This window comes from Musa acuminata, chromosome BXJ2-6 (assembly GCF_036884655.1).
Source record: "Musa acuminata AAA Group cultivar baxijiao chromosome BXJ2-6, Cavendish_Baxijiao_AAA, whole genome shotgun sequence".
NCBI lineage: Eukaryota > Viridiplantae > Streptophyta > Magnoliopsida > Zingiberales > Musaceae > Musa > Musa acuminata.
The window spans coordinates 36,400,754-36,416,905 of NC_088343.1; positions in this window are offsets into that span (position 1 = coordinate 36,400,754).

Below are 16,152 nucleotides of genomic sequence, written 5' to 3' on the forward strand. Positions count from 1 at the left end.
CTCCAGATCGGATTAAAATTTTGTGGTAACATAAAAAAAAAAGGATTATGATCCAATAGATAAAATGTTTGTCAGACCACTGTTGACCTTTTCTGTCTCTTTAACATGACCTTCAAGATTAAATCTATTCCTCCCTCTATACTTGGGTACATTCCTTCATGCTTACCACAGAATCTTTCTTGTTTATCTTACCACAAGTGTTTATGACAAGTGTTTTTATTCATAAGAAACCCTCTCTCTCTCTCTCTCTCTCTCTCTTAGCTACCGCGCAATAGATAAATGTATTTTATTCATAATAAATCTCGAACTTCTAACCCAAAATAAGACTCCTGATCAGAGTAAAAACAAAATTATTCCCAACAGAAGAGAGATTAAAAAGGATGGCAATGTAATGACAAGAATCATGGGTGTAGTACAGTACAAAACCTTGTAACCTAACTCCAAACGAATCATGCATTGCGCATGTACTTTACACAGACTAAACAATGAAAAAGAATCTGAGGGCTCTGGCAATATGAACATCTTCTCTAGGTTACTTAATCCAGCTTCCGGCATGCATCATCACCTTCTTCACCTAAAGCCATGCAAGTGGTTACAAGAAAAGTGAGAAATGGCAGAGGTTGGTGTCGTTATCAGAAAATATGATTGATTAATTAATTATTTTTATTAGAATATGATAGTCATCTAGATTACTTCGAGACCACTTAGAAAAATAAGAGTATGGATGTAATATTGTATACGATATTAAATATATTTGCCTTGGAATTATCCTCTAGTCTCCTATACCCTAAACTATAAACAGATCATGTGATATGCATGCACTTTAAATAGATTACACAAAGAAAAGGTAGCTTGACCCCTCACAGTATGAGCATCGTGTCTTCCCTAGATTCTTGTCAGCTAAAGGTTAAAACATGTGACAGTGACCTAATTAAATAGAGTTTTTATATGATGCGTTAGGAAGGAAAACATGAAATTATCTTCCGACTCCTGACATGGATGACAACTTTATATTCTCATTCACTTTCTAAGTAATGCAAATTTTTACAAAAGAAAGAAATGAAAGATGAAAACATGTACTTCATACATATGACATTAAGTGAAACTTATAGGGGGAGATACGAGAGATTACAAATCATTCTTTTTTTTTAATTCATCATTTATAGTGATCTTATAGAAAAAAAAAGAGATAAATCTAGTTCTCCTTATACATCGACACCATTATAGCTTTTAAATCTGATGATACACCCGTAGATTAGATAAAAAAAAAATTTAAATAACATCGAAAGGTATGCATCATAAATTTGATCTATTATTATTTGATTTTAGATTTTGACATTAAAATTTTTCATATAATAGAAGCATAATGATAGTTTTTATATTAACAATTAGTATTAGAGTCATTTTATTAAATCAAATACTTTAGATCTACTTGAAATAGCACCTTTCACATGTGAAAAGATATTATTTGATTTTGATTTACGATAAATGAATGATTCATCTATGTTAACAATAATTTTGTTAAGGGCAATGACTTTCGGTGGCCATCGGCCTAGTTGAAGGCAACGGTTGTATACTTAGTATAAGCATTGTGGGGTGCGATAGCCCAGTGATGGCAATAGTAGCGTTACTGCCTACGCGGTTACGTGCGATGGTTGCATCAACACTGCCACTGCTTGCAATTGCTACGATAGTTACAGTAATGCTATTACGATGTCCTGGATGTTGAAGGCCAACGAGGTTGCTAAGCAATGTGAGTGCATAGCCATGCCATGGCAACCTTGGGAGACGTCTAGCTAACATGTGCGCACAATCGCATATGGGTAGGAAGGTTACATGCAGGCGACAACTACGTACGATAATGGTGGCTACACCGTGTGTAGCAATCATAAAAGGGAGTGACAATCAAGGTTTTTAATTAAAAGAATAATTTTACCCCTAATAAATCAGATAATTTTAATATGTGTTCCTAAGTTGACTTTCCAATTATGCCCTCAATAAATTAGAGATTTTCATTGTATATCATAATTAAAATTATAGTTTTACCTTTTAAAAATTAAAAAATTCTACTCATGTCCTCAATTATAAAATTGACTAATTTTATTTATTTTAATCAAATACTTCGATCGAATTTGATCATGACTTTATTTTGATTGCTTAATTAGATTTAAATTCAATCAATTAAGTTTAGATCCAATTCAAGAAAACTTAAATTTTGATCCATTTTAATTCTAGACTTATCCAATTAAATAGGGATGGTTGATCGATTGGTGTTCGGAGGATGCCCTCGCAGTGTTTCAAACCCCGTTATATGGCTGCATCCTGTGCTCTACTGGCTGGGCTAAACAAAGCAAGGAGCTGAATCTTTCACGGCTCCGAATCAGAACCGACTCCCAGAGTCTCGTGCATTTTGTCCCAAGGAACATTTCCAGTTCGCTGGTTCCTTCGGTCTCTTTTACGAGACATTGTTATGTTTTGTAATAGGTTGTCTGTAAGCAGTATCGAGTTTATCCCTCGAGAGAGCAATTGGATGGCAGATAGGGCTGCCAGTTTTGGGAGAAATTATGCATCTCCATTTTTTGGTGATTCAGCTACTGATGTAGCTGTTAGGTCTGTGTTTTCATCATAGTTTGCATCAATATATATTTACCTCTATCAGATAAAAAAAAAAACAGTGTTTATCATGACCATGCCATCTAATATTTCTGACAGTACTAAACCACGTAGAACATGTTTATATTATCTGACAATCTTGTAGTAAATTGATCATCTAATTGGAAGTTGTAGAGGAACTTGGATACCTTGAGAGGAAGAAAGCCCTGATAAGTAGATAAAATTTTCCTAACTGTTTGAGAAAATCTCTCTACTCTGTTGAGGGAAATCCTCTAACCTGTTGAGGAAAATTCTCGCTTCTAACCTGTATAAAAGGAAGGGGATATGTTAATAACAATCAACTTCTTCTACAACTTTTTATCTATTTATTTTCTAACAAGCCCTACTTTCGTAGAAAACTTTGGAGCCAATGCCTTTTGGTGTTGTCTGCTTCCTCTCACTATGATGACTACTACCATTCTCCACACTCGGGCTGCTGCTGGTCTCCATATCCATGAGAAGCTTCATCTTAGCCAATGACTCTGTAAACTCCTGCATGCTTTTCACGTACATATCTACATCACATCCTGCTGAACCACCGTCTGCTCTGGCTCAATGTTTATGCTGATGATTGGTTCTCATGAATTTATCCTTTGATGGCCCAGATGAATCAGCCTCACCATCTGTGACCTCTGTCTGAGCTCTTATCTTTTCTGCTCGTAGATGCTGTGACCGACAGCGTATCGGAGATATGTTAGTTTGGCAAGTCCCATAGTCCCACATCGGTAAAATCAGACTTGTTGTCTCGTCTTGGAACTATAAATAAGGGCATGAGCTTTGATGTTAGACACACCACGAGAAGTACCACAGACACCACAAGAAGTATAGCAGGCATCACAAGAAAACCTGCTTATGGTTTGAAGTCTTCTTGTTTAGGAAGCTGAAGGTGTTTTATGGCCTAGGAACATTTCCTAAGGCATTTGTAAGTGTCCCTCTTTTATAATAGTAGTTTGCTCCTCTTTCTTCCGTGGATGTAGGTCAAAGTCATTTGACCGAACCACGTATATCTGGTGTTCTGGTGTTTTATTTGTTCTTGTCGCTTTTATTATTTCCGCTTTATTGTCTTTGTTGTGTTGCCAAAATTACCCTTTGGTAAATATCCTGGGGCTAGCTCTTACAAACTGGTATCAGAGCCTGGTTCTGGGATCTTTTGGCAACAATGACAATATCAAAGATCGTTGTCGAGAAATTCGACAGAAATGTCAACTTCGGCATGTGGCAACTCAAGATGGAGGCCATTCTGGTTCAAGACGGAGTTGATTTGGCACTTCAGGGTGCTGAGAACATTCCAGATGGTATGTCAAAGGAAGATCTTGCGGGTATGGATAAGAAGGCCCGATCCAGCATCATTCTAAACCTCTCTGACGAGGTTTTACGGGAGGTAGCTACGGAGACTACAGCTAAGAGCATATGGGACAAACTTAAAGCCTTGTACATGAAGAGGACAGTGAAGAATCGTCTTTACTTGAAGCAGAGTCTGTATATGCTTCGGATGGTTGAAGGTACATCTATACTCTCGCATCTTGATAAGTTTGATTCTTTGGTTATGGATTTGGAGAATATAGATGCAAAAATTGATGATGAGGATAAGGCTTTGTTGCTCTTGTGTTCTCTTCCCCAATCTTTTAAGCATTTCCGTGATACTTTGATTTATGGAAAAGAAACAGTTTCGTATCAGGAAATTAAATCTGCACTAAAATCTAAGGAGCAAATAGACAGAGATATCACTGGGGAAAGTAGAGGAAATCAGGCTGAGGGTCTGGTTGTCAGGGATAAAATGGATAAAAGAGAATTTGACAGTAGTAGATCTAAATCTAGATCTAAATCCAGACATAGAAATTTGGAATGCAGATATTGTCATAAAATGGGGCACATTAAATCTGATTGCTTTAAATTGAAAAATAAATTAAAGCAAAAGGAAAAATTTGTTGAGAAAACTATTGAATCCGCTGAAGCTAGTGTAGCATCTGATGAGAATTTTGGAAATATTTTCTTTGCTACTGATGACAGGACAAAGTCTAAAAATGAATGGATTTTAGATTCAGGTTGTTCTTATCACATGTGTCCCAATAGGGATTTGTTTTCCACATATGAATCTTGTAATGGTGGAATTGTTTTGATGGGCAATAATGTCGCATGTGATGTTGTTGGTAGAGGAACAATCCGAATTAAAATGCATGATGGTATTGTGAGGACGCTCACTAATGTTAGACATGTTCCTGATTTGAAAAAGAATCTCATCTCTTTAGGCACCCTAGAGGCCCTTGGGTGTAAATACACAGCTGAAGGTGGAGTTATGAAAGTTTCTAGAAGTGCTCTTATTGTTATGAAAGCTTGTAGGTCTGGTAGCTTATATATTCTGCAGGGAACTACTGTCACAGGTTCAGTTGCAGTTTCGTCATCATCATTGTCTGATTCTGACATCACCAAATTATGGCATATGCGTCATATGAGAAATATTCGACCACCACAAAGGTATGCAAATTTGGTTGCATATGCTTTGTCTGTTGCAGAAGAAACAAGTGAAGTTGGTGAGCCTACTTCCTATTCAGATGCAGTTTCTTGTGATAATTCCGCTAAGTGGTTGATTGCTGAAGGAAAAGTCCTTGTTCAGAAAATTCATACGAAGGACAATCCAGCTGATATGTTTACGAAGCCTCTTCCGATTTACAAGTTCAAGCAGTGCTTGGACTTGGTTGGTGTTCATTGTTGGTGATTGCCCGTTGGGGCTTTTGTGAAGAAGGTGGAGCAAGTTTTGTTGGGACATGCCAAGGTGGAGATTTGTTAGTTTGGCAAGTCCCATAGTCCCACATCGGTAAAATCAGACTTGTTGTCTCGTCTTGGAACTATAAATAAGGGCATGAGCTTTGATGTTAGACACACCACGAGAAGTACCACAGACACCACAAGAAGTATAGCAGGCATCACAAGAAAACCTGCTTATGGTTTGAAGTCTTCTTGTTTAGAAAGCTGAAGGTGTTTTATGGCCTAGGAACATTTCCTAAGGCATTTGTAAGTGTCCCTCTTTTATAATAGTAGTTTGCTCCTCTTTCTTCCGTGGATGTAGGTCAAAGTCATTTGACCGAACCACGTATATCTGGTGTTCTGGTGTTTTATTTGTTCTTGTCGCTTTTATTATTTCCGCTTTATTGTCTTTGTTGTGTTGCCAAAATTACCCTTTGGTAAATATCCTGGGGCTAGCTCTTACAAGATAGATTGAGCTGCCACTGCAATTGTTACAGGAGAAGATTCTGCCGTCGAAACACTAGTGTCATTTCTCAGTGCATTATCGGAATCAAGAGATCCAAGTCTCTTGGCAGATGAAAAGCTTTCGACAAGGCATACCTCTGCATCGTCGTCGACAATGATCAATTATTCATAATTTAAATGATATATCTAATGATGCATATCTAAATTCATAATTAATATCACTAACTAAGAGTACATGTCAAAAACACAGTCATAGAAAACTAACGGTTACGATTATATTGCATCATCACGACAAAGCCCAAAATCATATTTAACTCTCATGATATAGGTAACACATATCCTTCGCCCAAAAGAAATTAGTTTCTTAACAAAAACTAATATATAACCCTCATTGGTAGGTCCAAATTGTAGCCATACTAATTATGCAATATAACGTATTAAATATATTTAGAAAACTAATATTTGAGTAATTTTTTTTCTTTTATTTCAAATCTAACAATTTATATAACATTTAAAACTAATCACCCATTACACACAAAATATTATACACTGATCACCCATTAAATATTAAAAAAATATCATCTGTAAATTATTTTTGATTTTACTCTATTTTCTTCTTCATTTTTTACTGTTACCATTTCTAATTATTCTAAAAATTTCATCAATTCCTAATTAAACCATAAGCACAGCTCCAGCTTGCCTTTATCTCTCTTTTATTCTTAGGTATCACTACCTAAGATTCTTTTGTAAACACAAATTGCTGCTTAAAGTACAATTACAGGTTAACTTTGTTTCCTTTTTCTTTATCAGAAACTTAAAGTACAGCTAACTTAAAGTAATTAACTTTACATATTACAATTACAACTTAGAGCTTAAAGCACGAATTAACTTTATTTTGTTTAATTCAAACATCAACTTTAATAATAAGCTAATGTTAATTAAGGTCATTAAGGATCCTACTAACATAAAAAGTTTAAACTAGTTAATTAATAATCCTATTTATCAATCTAATTAGTAGGAAAAACTTGAGAATTCAAAATCATACCTTAGTTTTCTGATCTCTGATGCGAGTTCCCTAATGCCGAAAAGGAAGCCTGATAAATGCCCTCCCCCCACTTCTTCTCTTTCCCTTTTTCTCTTCTGTGTTCATCTGTTTTGCTTCTTTCATTCATTTTTCTTTTATTTGTTACGGTGGCTGGTTTAAGACAGTGGCAAGAGGCAGTGCTGAAGGACAAAGAAAATTTATCCTTTTGCAATTTAGTCCTTCTTAAAATTTTTACTACTATAACTATTTCCTTCAACAAAATATAACTATTTCCTTCTTCCCCCCTATAAAAATAGTTCGAGTGTAATTGGACTTGAGCTCTCAAGTTATTTCTCCTTTACTATGATTCTTTCATTGTAAAACATATGGTACACTTGGTCGTCTTAAAATCTTCTGCTTTCTGTTCACAATCCTGATAGGTTGCTCCTCATATGATAAGTCTTTCTTTAACTACAATGGTGTCAGTTCAATTATACTGTATTGATCTTGAATAATTTTTTTCAACATAGAAACATGAAATATATTATGGACTCCAATCAAAGTAGATGGTAAAACAAGTTTATAAGCCACATTCCCAATTCTCTCTAAGATCTCAAATGATTTTAATAAATCTCAGACTCAATTGACCATGCATTCCAAATCTTGCAAGTCTTTGTTGGGGAAGACTTTTAGGAAAGCATAATCTCCAACTTGAAATTCTAAATCACATCTTATATTATTCTATCAACAAAACTCTTTTGCTTGCTTTGAGCTGTCAATAAATGTTCTTTAATTAACTTAATTTTTTCAATAGTTTCCTTGATTGATGTCCTCCCAACAAATAGATCATCCGCATTTTTTACCATACACAGCTTTACATAGGGTCATTTTAATACTTGATTGATAATTATTGTTGTAGACAAATTCTCCTAAGCATAATCTTGCATCTCAAAATATGTCACAATCCATCACACAAGATCTGGATCTAAGCATGTCCTCAAGAATTTGTATAGTTCTTTATGATTAACTATCTGTTTGTAGATGGAAGATTGTGCTGAAATTCAAATTAGTCCCAAAGATTTATACAAGCTTCTCCAAAGATCTCTATCTAATACAATTGTCCATGCTGACTTGGTTAATGTGCTGACTTGGTTAGACAATCCACAATCACCCAAACAGTATCATTTCCTTTATGAGTTTTTGGTAACCTATTACAAAATCCATCCATTTCCATTGAGATATGAGCAATGGCCCTCAAATTTAGCTTGCTAACAAAGAATACATTGTGAAATATATTCTACAATTTCTCTTTTCATATCGTTCCACCACAAGTTCTCTTAGATCCTTCCTTCATTATCTCTTATTTTTAACTCCTGATCATTCGACACACAAATTCTGTTACCAAATTTTAAAGAGTCACTTTGATGATTGTAAGATAAATACAATAATATAAAATATAATTTAAAAAATATCTAATAAATAATAAAATATTTATTTAATTTACATCTCATAATTATACCATCCTAGATAATTTTGACAACTAATAAGATAAAACTTAGGGATGTAAGTTACAAATAATATTCACTAAAATTTTTTAATCTAATTTATATCAAAATATTTTAATAATAATAAAAGAATAATCGTAATAATTATTGAATTATAATCAACATAAAAAAAAAAACTCAAATGATAGCTATAATTATGACAAACATGACCTGTGCCTTTTATGTGAAAAATAGATATCATTTCATAATTTTCTTTCATTCTCATGTATTTATTAACCACATAAATATCCAACAAAAATTAGAATTTCTAAATAACATAAGTAATTAAATTTAAAAATAATAAATTATATCACATGGATAATAATGAAATATCTATAATTTATTTTTTAATTTAATTCTAATAGAAATATTCATCATATTTTATGATATAATTTATTATCATCAAATTATGGCTACTAAGATAATATTACCAAATTAGAAAGGCAAAATTATAAATAAAAGATAGCAACCAAAAATAATCAATTTCATGAAGGTATAATAACAATTTTGTAGCAGAGGATATAAATTAGAGCTATTCGATTTCTAAAGGGTAAAAAAAAAAAAAAAAGGGGATACTGATTAGAATTATCTAATTTTTGAAGGGTGAAAGATATCCTTTTATTTAATAAAAAAGAAACTCTCATACCGTCATTGTTGCGTTCCACCACGCCAATCGTCTACGACCGTAGTGGACGCCCCTTCTCACTCGGCTGACCGACGACCTTGGTGACATCTTCATCTCCATCCCCATCCCACCGCAGATGTCGCATGTCCTCCGGCGACAGTGCGAAGAAACCCACACGGTCACCACAACACGTGGTTGTGCTCACACATTCATTGGTCTTTATTAGTGGCCCCATTGCCTATGGTCACAGACTGTGCATCATTCCATCAACATAGCACAGCCGCAAGCCCCGTGACGCAGCCCGCTGGCAACGCCATTAGCCTTGCGTGACCACTGCCCAGGCTTCGGTTTGGTCATCGTATCGCGACGCTGTGATGCTCTGTCCACAATAGTCATTTGATGCGCGATGACCAACCCCGACTACAAGTCACGGCTACTGCACACATAGCTCGTCGTCACACACGGTAGCACCATCGCACATAAGATACAGTCGTCGCTGATGATGGTAACTGCCACACACAACAGCTGACATCAGCACTTCTTGTGCCACTGCATGTAGCCAACATTGCCATGCAAACAAATATAGTCTACCCGAGGAATAATGTGTTAATAAATAAATTTAAATATAAAATAAACCTGACATATTTTTATAATATAAGGTATTTGATTTTACAATATAATTTTGATACCAATTATAAGCATAAAAAATATAATTATACTATTATATAATAAATTTTAATATTAGAAACTAAAATTAAATAATTATAGATCAAAGATAATGATTAGATGTCATTCAAAAAACTTTTTATATGAACTATAAGCACACCATTATCAAATCTAAAAGAAGCAATAATGCTAAGAGATCTAAACTCGTCTTCTACTTTCTTCCTATCTTTATAGTATCACTTTAAGTGATAAGTGATAGAATGAGGGGAGAACTATAATTTTTCAATGTATAACTTAACGTCATATTTTGTCACATCGCGTATTGAGTTTCTAGGAGATCATATCTATTTATAAACAAGAGTAAAAGGTCTAGAATAAATAATTATAAGTCTCTATCCTATCAAAATCACCTCTAGAGAAATCATATCATAAAGGAACTTTCTTTGTATTAGTTGATAACTATAATCATATCTATAATATTTCTTAAATATTATATTAGATTACTTAATCTAACGTGCTAATCCATATAAGAATCTCTCGACTTCTTCTTCGTCACTTCTCAGCAAATACTATAAGATAATATCACAAATTCATTGTCATTTGGGTAGACAAGATCTTCAACACAAGTGAGACTCGATGAAGAAATGGTAGAAAGGGAATTGAGTCCCGATTCCATAGCATTTTTGTAAGTTCAAAACTAATGAATTAGTATATAAGGTTGATTATCAAGACAAGCACTCGAAGGTCATACATTGATCGAATGACCATTCTACAACAACTCGTTGCCAGCACAAAGGTTCGCTCAACCTTACATGATAGGTGGTTGTCCTTGATGTCATCATGAACATTACCCATATATTCTATATTTCTGATGATTTATCACATGATTTCATAAGTCAATAATGATCGACTGTTTCACATAATTGCCCCTCATATTAACTCTTACACCAATTCAATGATCACCTCAATTCATTATAAATGAACCCCTCATGGTGCATTCTTGAACCTCTATGAAAAAAAAAATATATTCTGTTCCTACTCTTTAATCCTCAAAATCTCTAATTGTTTAGAAATTATAGAAGCATTATACCCTTTTTTTTTTTTTTTAAGGATGACTCTCCCAAATCCCTTGCTTTCCAACACTAGGCTCATCATGAGTTTGAAAGTTAGACACATGTTTGACTTAAGGTAGACACAATTAAAATTTTATTTAACTATATTTAATAAGATTTTAAATATTTTGCAGAATTGAAAGATTGAATAGAAAGTTATTTTTAAGGAATTTAATATATACATTAGCAATTTGATACACAGATATATGAAAATTTTCCAAAAAATTCCATTATATTCGCCTCATCTACAGTGGACGCTCACTTCACTTTATGTATACCTTACTCATGGAATTCTATTTGCAAAGGGATCTGAGTATTTAAATGTACCTGGTTGTGACTCTTCTATCTTTCTTAAGACTTATCTTTCTACCAACTTAGCTGTCATGTCTATGATTCATTATTATCGTGTTGACTAGTAGCATTAGTGGGCTGCAAGCATAATTGGCCATTGGCAATTGTCGTCTTCCAAAGCTTGAGCTGTCACTTGTCTCTTTGCAAATATCATTCATTACACACCCTCGTCTTTAATTGCACGCGTTGTCGGAACACCATTACTCTTCCACGGTCATCATTACCATGCATTATTATTTTATTGCAGATTAGAATGGTACGGTGAAATCAAGATATTCTTGTCCAATAAAAAATATATATCTTAGACCAATCGTGACCTTTTGCGTCTCTTCGTGGTGACCTTTCAGATCAAATCAATTATCTCTCCATCCTTTGAAGGAGAGTGCATTCTTCGATAGAAGAGCCCCGTCTTTTCTTATCTTATTGAAAATGGGTTTTTTTTCCAATAGGAAAACTCGCCCTTGACCGCCAGACCAATGCACTATCATTTGGTTGAAGCATGGTGCTGTTCCCCCCGTCCATAAGAGTGCTTGTCTTTTAATCTATAAGGGTGGTTGAGATTTGGAGTTTAAGAATACTATTTACACTGTATTTTAAATAGAATCGTATAGTTTTATAAATATTTCTTAGGTTATATATTTAACCTTTTATTATATTTTTATTGATTTTGATACCTTAATTAAAATTATGTTAAAGTAGAGAAAGTGAGAGCCTAGATATGAACTAAATTGTTATTCTAAGATGGAAATCTTTATTAAGGTGCATAATAATATAATTTTTATATTTTATTATCATATAAAATATTGATCAAAATTGTTTTGTTATTTGACCTATCACTATAATTATATTGTTTTTTGTTATTTATCTTTAATTTATTAAATTATATATTTTTATTTTACAGATATATGTAATTAGTATTATTTTCATACTAAATATTTCCAATTTTATTTTTTTAAAATTATTTTAAATAATTATTTCAATTTTAATGCTTTATGTATATTTAAAATGATTTTTATTGTTTTGAATGGTCTAAAATCATGACTCAAACCGATTCTATTACAAGGAATAGAAAATTGAAAAAGAGGAAAAAGTCTCGTCTATTTTTTAAGGAGTTTCATCATATGTGGAAAAAACCCTCAGTGGAAAGAAAAGAAATAGGAGGCACTCTGCAAATAAAAAAAGGAAAAATAGAATGTTTTGTCACAAAATTTTTTCATTAGAAATTAGATCTTATTATTACAAAATATTTATGTTTTACTGAATTCTACTTGGTTAATAATTACTGGTAGTGAGAAATGTAAGAGAAAAGTGGTGTAACCATCATCAGGATGGATTGGCTTACGATTCGGCAGTCTATATAATCATTTCGGTCTATATAATCTGTGTTCCTCGGTGCATGCTCATCGAGTTTAAGTGTTTTTTGTTATTTTAGAAAATAAATATGTTTCATTTTCTTCTCTTGTAAATGTTATAGTAGTTTAGTATTGATAAATAATTATTATAAATTTTTAAAAATAAAAATAATAACAGTTATGCTTGAAATTAAACTAAATTATATTTAATTATTAAAAATATATTAAAATTTGATAATTAATCATCGTAAATTCTTAAAAAAATAAAAGTTATACTAATCATTTTAGAATTATGTTCTAGTATTTTTATAAAATTTTGGATTGGTTTAGTATTTTAGAATTCAGTATAAAAGTTAGTTATACTGAAATTGAATTATGTTACACTCGATCATAATACCTATTCAAAAAAAAATTATTCCAAAATTAAATTTTATGAAACTTTTTAAAAGTAAGAAAATAGTACTAATCATATTGGTATCATGGCCAAATAGTTTCATGGAAGTTTGAGTTACTTTGATTAAAGTTGATCCAATTACACTTGTAATTAAACAAAATTATAGTTGATCATAGTATCTATCAAAAAATCTAAATTTTGATAATTAAATTACATAAAATATTTTAAAAATAAAAAATACTAATCATATTAGCATCATAGCCATATAGTTTAATGGATGTTTGGATTGATTTTGTTATAGTTGTTTTAGTTATAAACAAAATTAAACTAAGTTACACACGATCATATCATCAAAAGATAAAAAATATCATCATCTTAGCATCATGATGAGATAGTTTTATAGAAGTTTAAGTTAATTCAGTTGATATTGACCTGGTTATACTTGAAATTGACCTTAGGTTAAATGAGAACTCTTAAGGCCGAGGAGGTTCCATCAGGCTTCACTGAGATAGTATATCGAGGAGACGTCAACAAGGATGAAACGTTGTCAAGAATGATTCCTTGAGTCTTTGCTTCGACGAGGGTGACTTAAGCTCGATGATGGGTTTCAGGAAACATTATTACAGAAGAGATGTCATTATCGAGAGATGTCATCACAGAAGATAGAAAGCAGAAGAGATGCCAATGATGAGGAAGGAAAGCCGACGTGATATCGTTGTCCACCCTTTGCTGTAGTTACAGAAAGGTTAATGGGGTGATTTTAATGGAAATTGATTCAAAATAAATTCAATTTTGAATAGTTCATATACCATTAGTTTAATTGGTTTGGTTCATAATTTTTTTATTATTCAAAATGATGCCCTTGAATAAAAACTAATATGGGGATGTTATTAGGTAAAAAAATAATAATAGAGATTTATTTTTTGTATAAAATACCCATCGACACCAACCTTGGCCATTTCTCACTCTTCTTGGAACCTCTCCCTTGACTTCAGCTGAAGAAGGTAATGTGATGCATGCAAGAAGCTGGAGTTATGTTTAGTCCGTGAAAAGCACATTTGCAACGCTTGATTCGTTTGGAGTTAGGTTACAAGGTTTAGCATCGAGCATTTAATTCTTTGTTTTTTATTTAACAACATGGACCCTATAATTCTTGGTGTAAGCAAGCATGGTTTACTCATGGAGGAACAACAATTGTGTGAAGTGTGACAAGACTCTCTCTCACATGAGAAGGAGAGAAATGGGACATATGAGGTATGATCTTATCTTTTAATTTTAATACTTCTATCCCTTCATTCCCGCAAGGATGAAAAACTCGACGTTGTCTATCGGGTTGAATTAAATACAAAGCAAAAGAAGCCGGAATGGGTTAATATATTCTTCACAAGTGTTAATTTAATTTAATTTTTAATTTTTTAAAATAAAGCCAAAGATTATTTATTAGTGAATCTGTTTATTAGTGATGGTAACTTCAATGTTTTCCAACCTAATCAAAGTGCATTTACCTGGTACCTAAGAGAGAGAGATGATGTCGATGATAGATTAGGAGGGATTGACTAGTCTAATTTAGTTTTAATCTAACTTGTATTATGAGATATTGATTCACCCGATATACTTTTAGATGTTTGATGTGATGTTAATCCATACTCAAATCAATATCAGATTAGGTTCCCAAATGTTAATTCCTTCGTCACTTAGGTTAGACTTCTAATGAGATCATACAAAGGCACAAGTGAAAAGAGTCAAATCTTGATAATTATACTCCAATTATCCTTTTATAGATTGTCGCCAGGGAAAATATGTTTTAATAAAAAATATTTTTAAGATATTTTTTATTTAATTTTTTGTTGACATGATGGTTGATCGTTAAAACCAAGAAAGATATTGTGGTAAGTAGGAAGGAATGTATCAAAGGACAGAGGGAGGAATATATTTATTTAATCTGGAAGGTCACGTTAAGTGAGACAAAAGATCAACAAACAATTTATCTAATGGATCATTATTTTTTTTCTATTTCACCACAAAATTGTAATCGAATCTGCAGATATGGTTTGTCAATAAGATAATAATTCACAGTAACCATGAGAATGAAATGAATATAATATTTGGTGTCGAGATTTTATTGGATACAAATATTTCTCCTCTCGACTGTGAATAAAGAACACTTTGAATAAGATAAACAAGAAAGATTTTATGGTCCCGAATAATAAAGGGAGGAATAGATTTAATCTGAAAGGTCACGTTGAAGAGGCACAAAAGATTAACAATGGTCTGACAAACATTTTATCTATTGGATCATGATCTTTTTTTCTACCTCACCACAAAATTCTAATCCAATCTGGAGTTGCAGTTTGTCAATAAGGTAATAATACATGGTAACCATGGCAATGAAATAAATATAATATTCCATGTCGAGATTTAACTGGATATAAACATTTTTCCTATCTCTTGTGAATAAAAAGCATTATAATGAGGTAAGCATGAAAGAATGTACCCAAGAATAGAGGGTGGAATAGATAGATTTAATCTGGAAGGTCACGTTGAAGAGACACAAAAGATCAACAATAGTCTGACAAACGTTTTTTCTTTCTATTTCATCGCAAAATTCTAATCCAATCTGGATCTGCAGTGTGCCAATACGATAATAATGCACGGTAACCATGGCAATGAAATAAATACAATATTCCATCTCGTTGGATACGAATATTTCTCCTGTCACCTATGAATAAAAAACACTTGTAATATGATAAAAAAAACATTTTATGGTAAGCATGAAAGAATGTGCAGAAGAATAGAGGGAGAATAAGATTTAATATAGAAGGTCACGTTGAAAAGACACAAAATATTAACAATGGTCTGACAACGCATAAATAACAATGTTAACAATGTTATCATAAATAATCATGATAACCATGGCAATGAAATAAATACAATATTTCATGTCGAGACTTAATTAGATATAAATATTTCTCTTATCACTTGTTAATAAAAAACACATAATAAAATAGATTAGAAAGATTTTATGATACGCATGAAAGAATGTACCGATGAATACAGGGTGGAATGAATTTAATATGGAAGGTCACGTTGAAGAGACACGTAAGGTCAACAATGGTCTGACAAAATTAGATCATAATTTTTTTTTATTTCACCGCGAAATTCTAATCCAATGAGTTGCAGTTTGTCATAATAATGCAGGCAATGAAATAAATATAATATTTC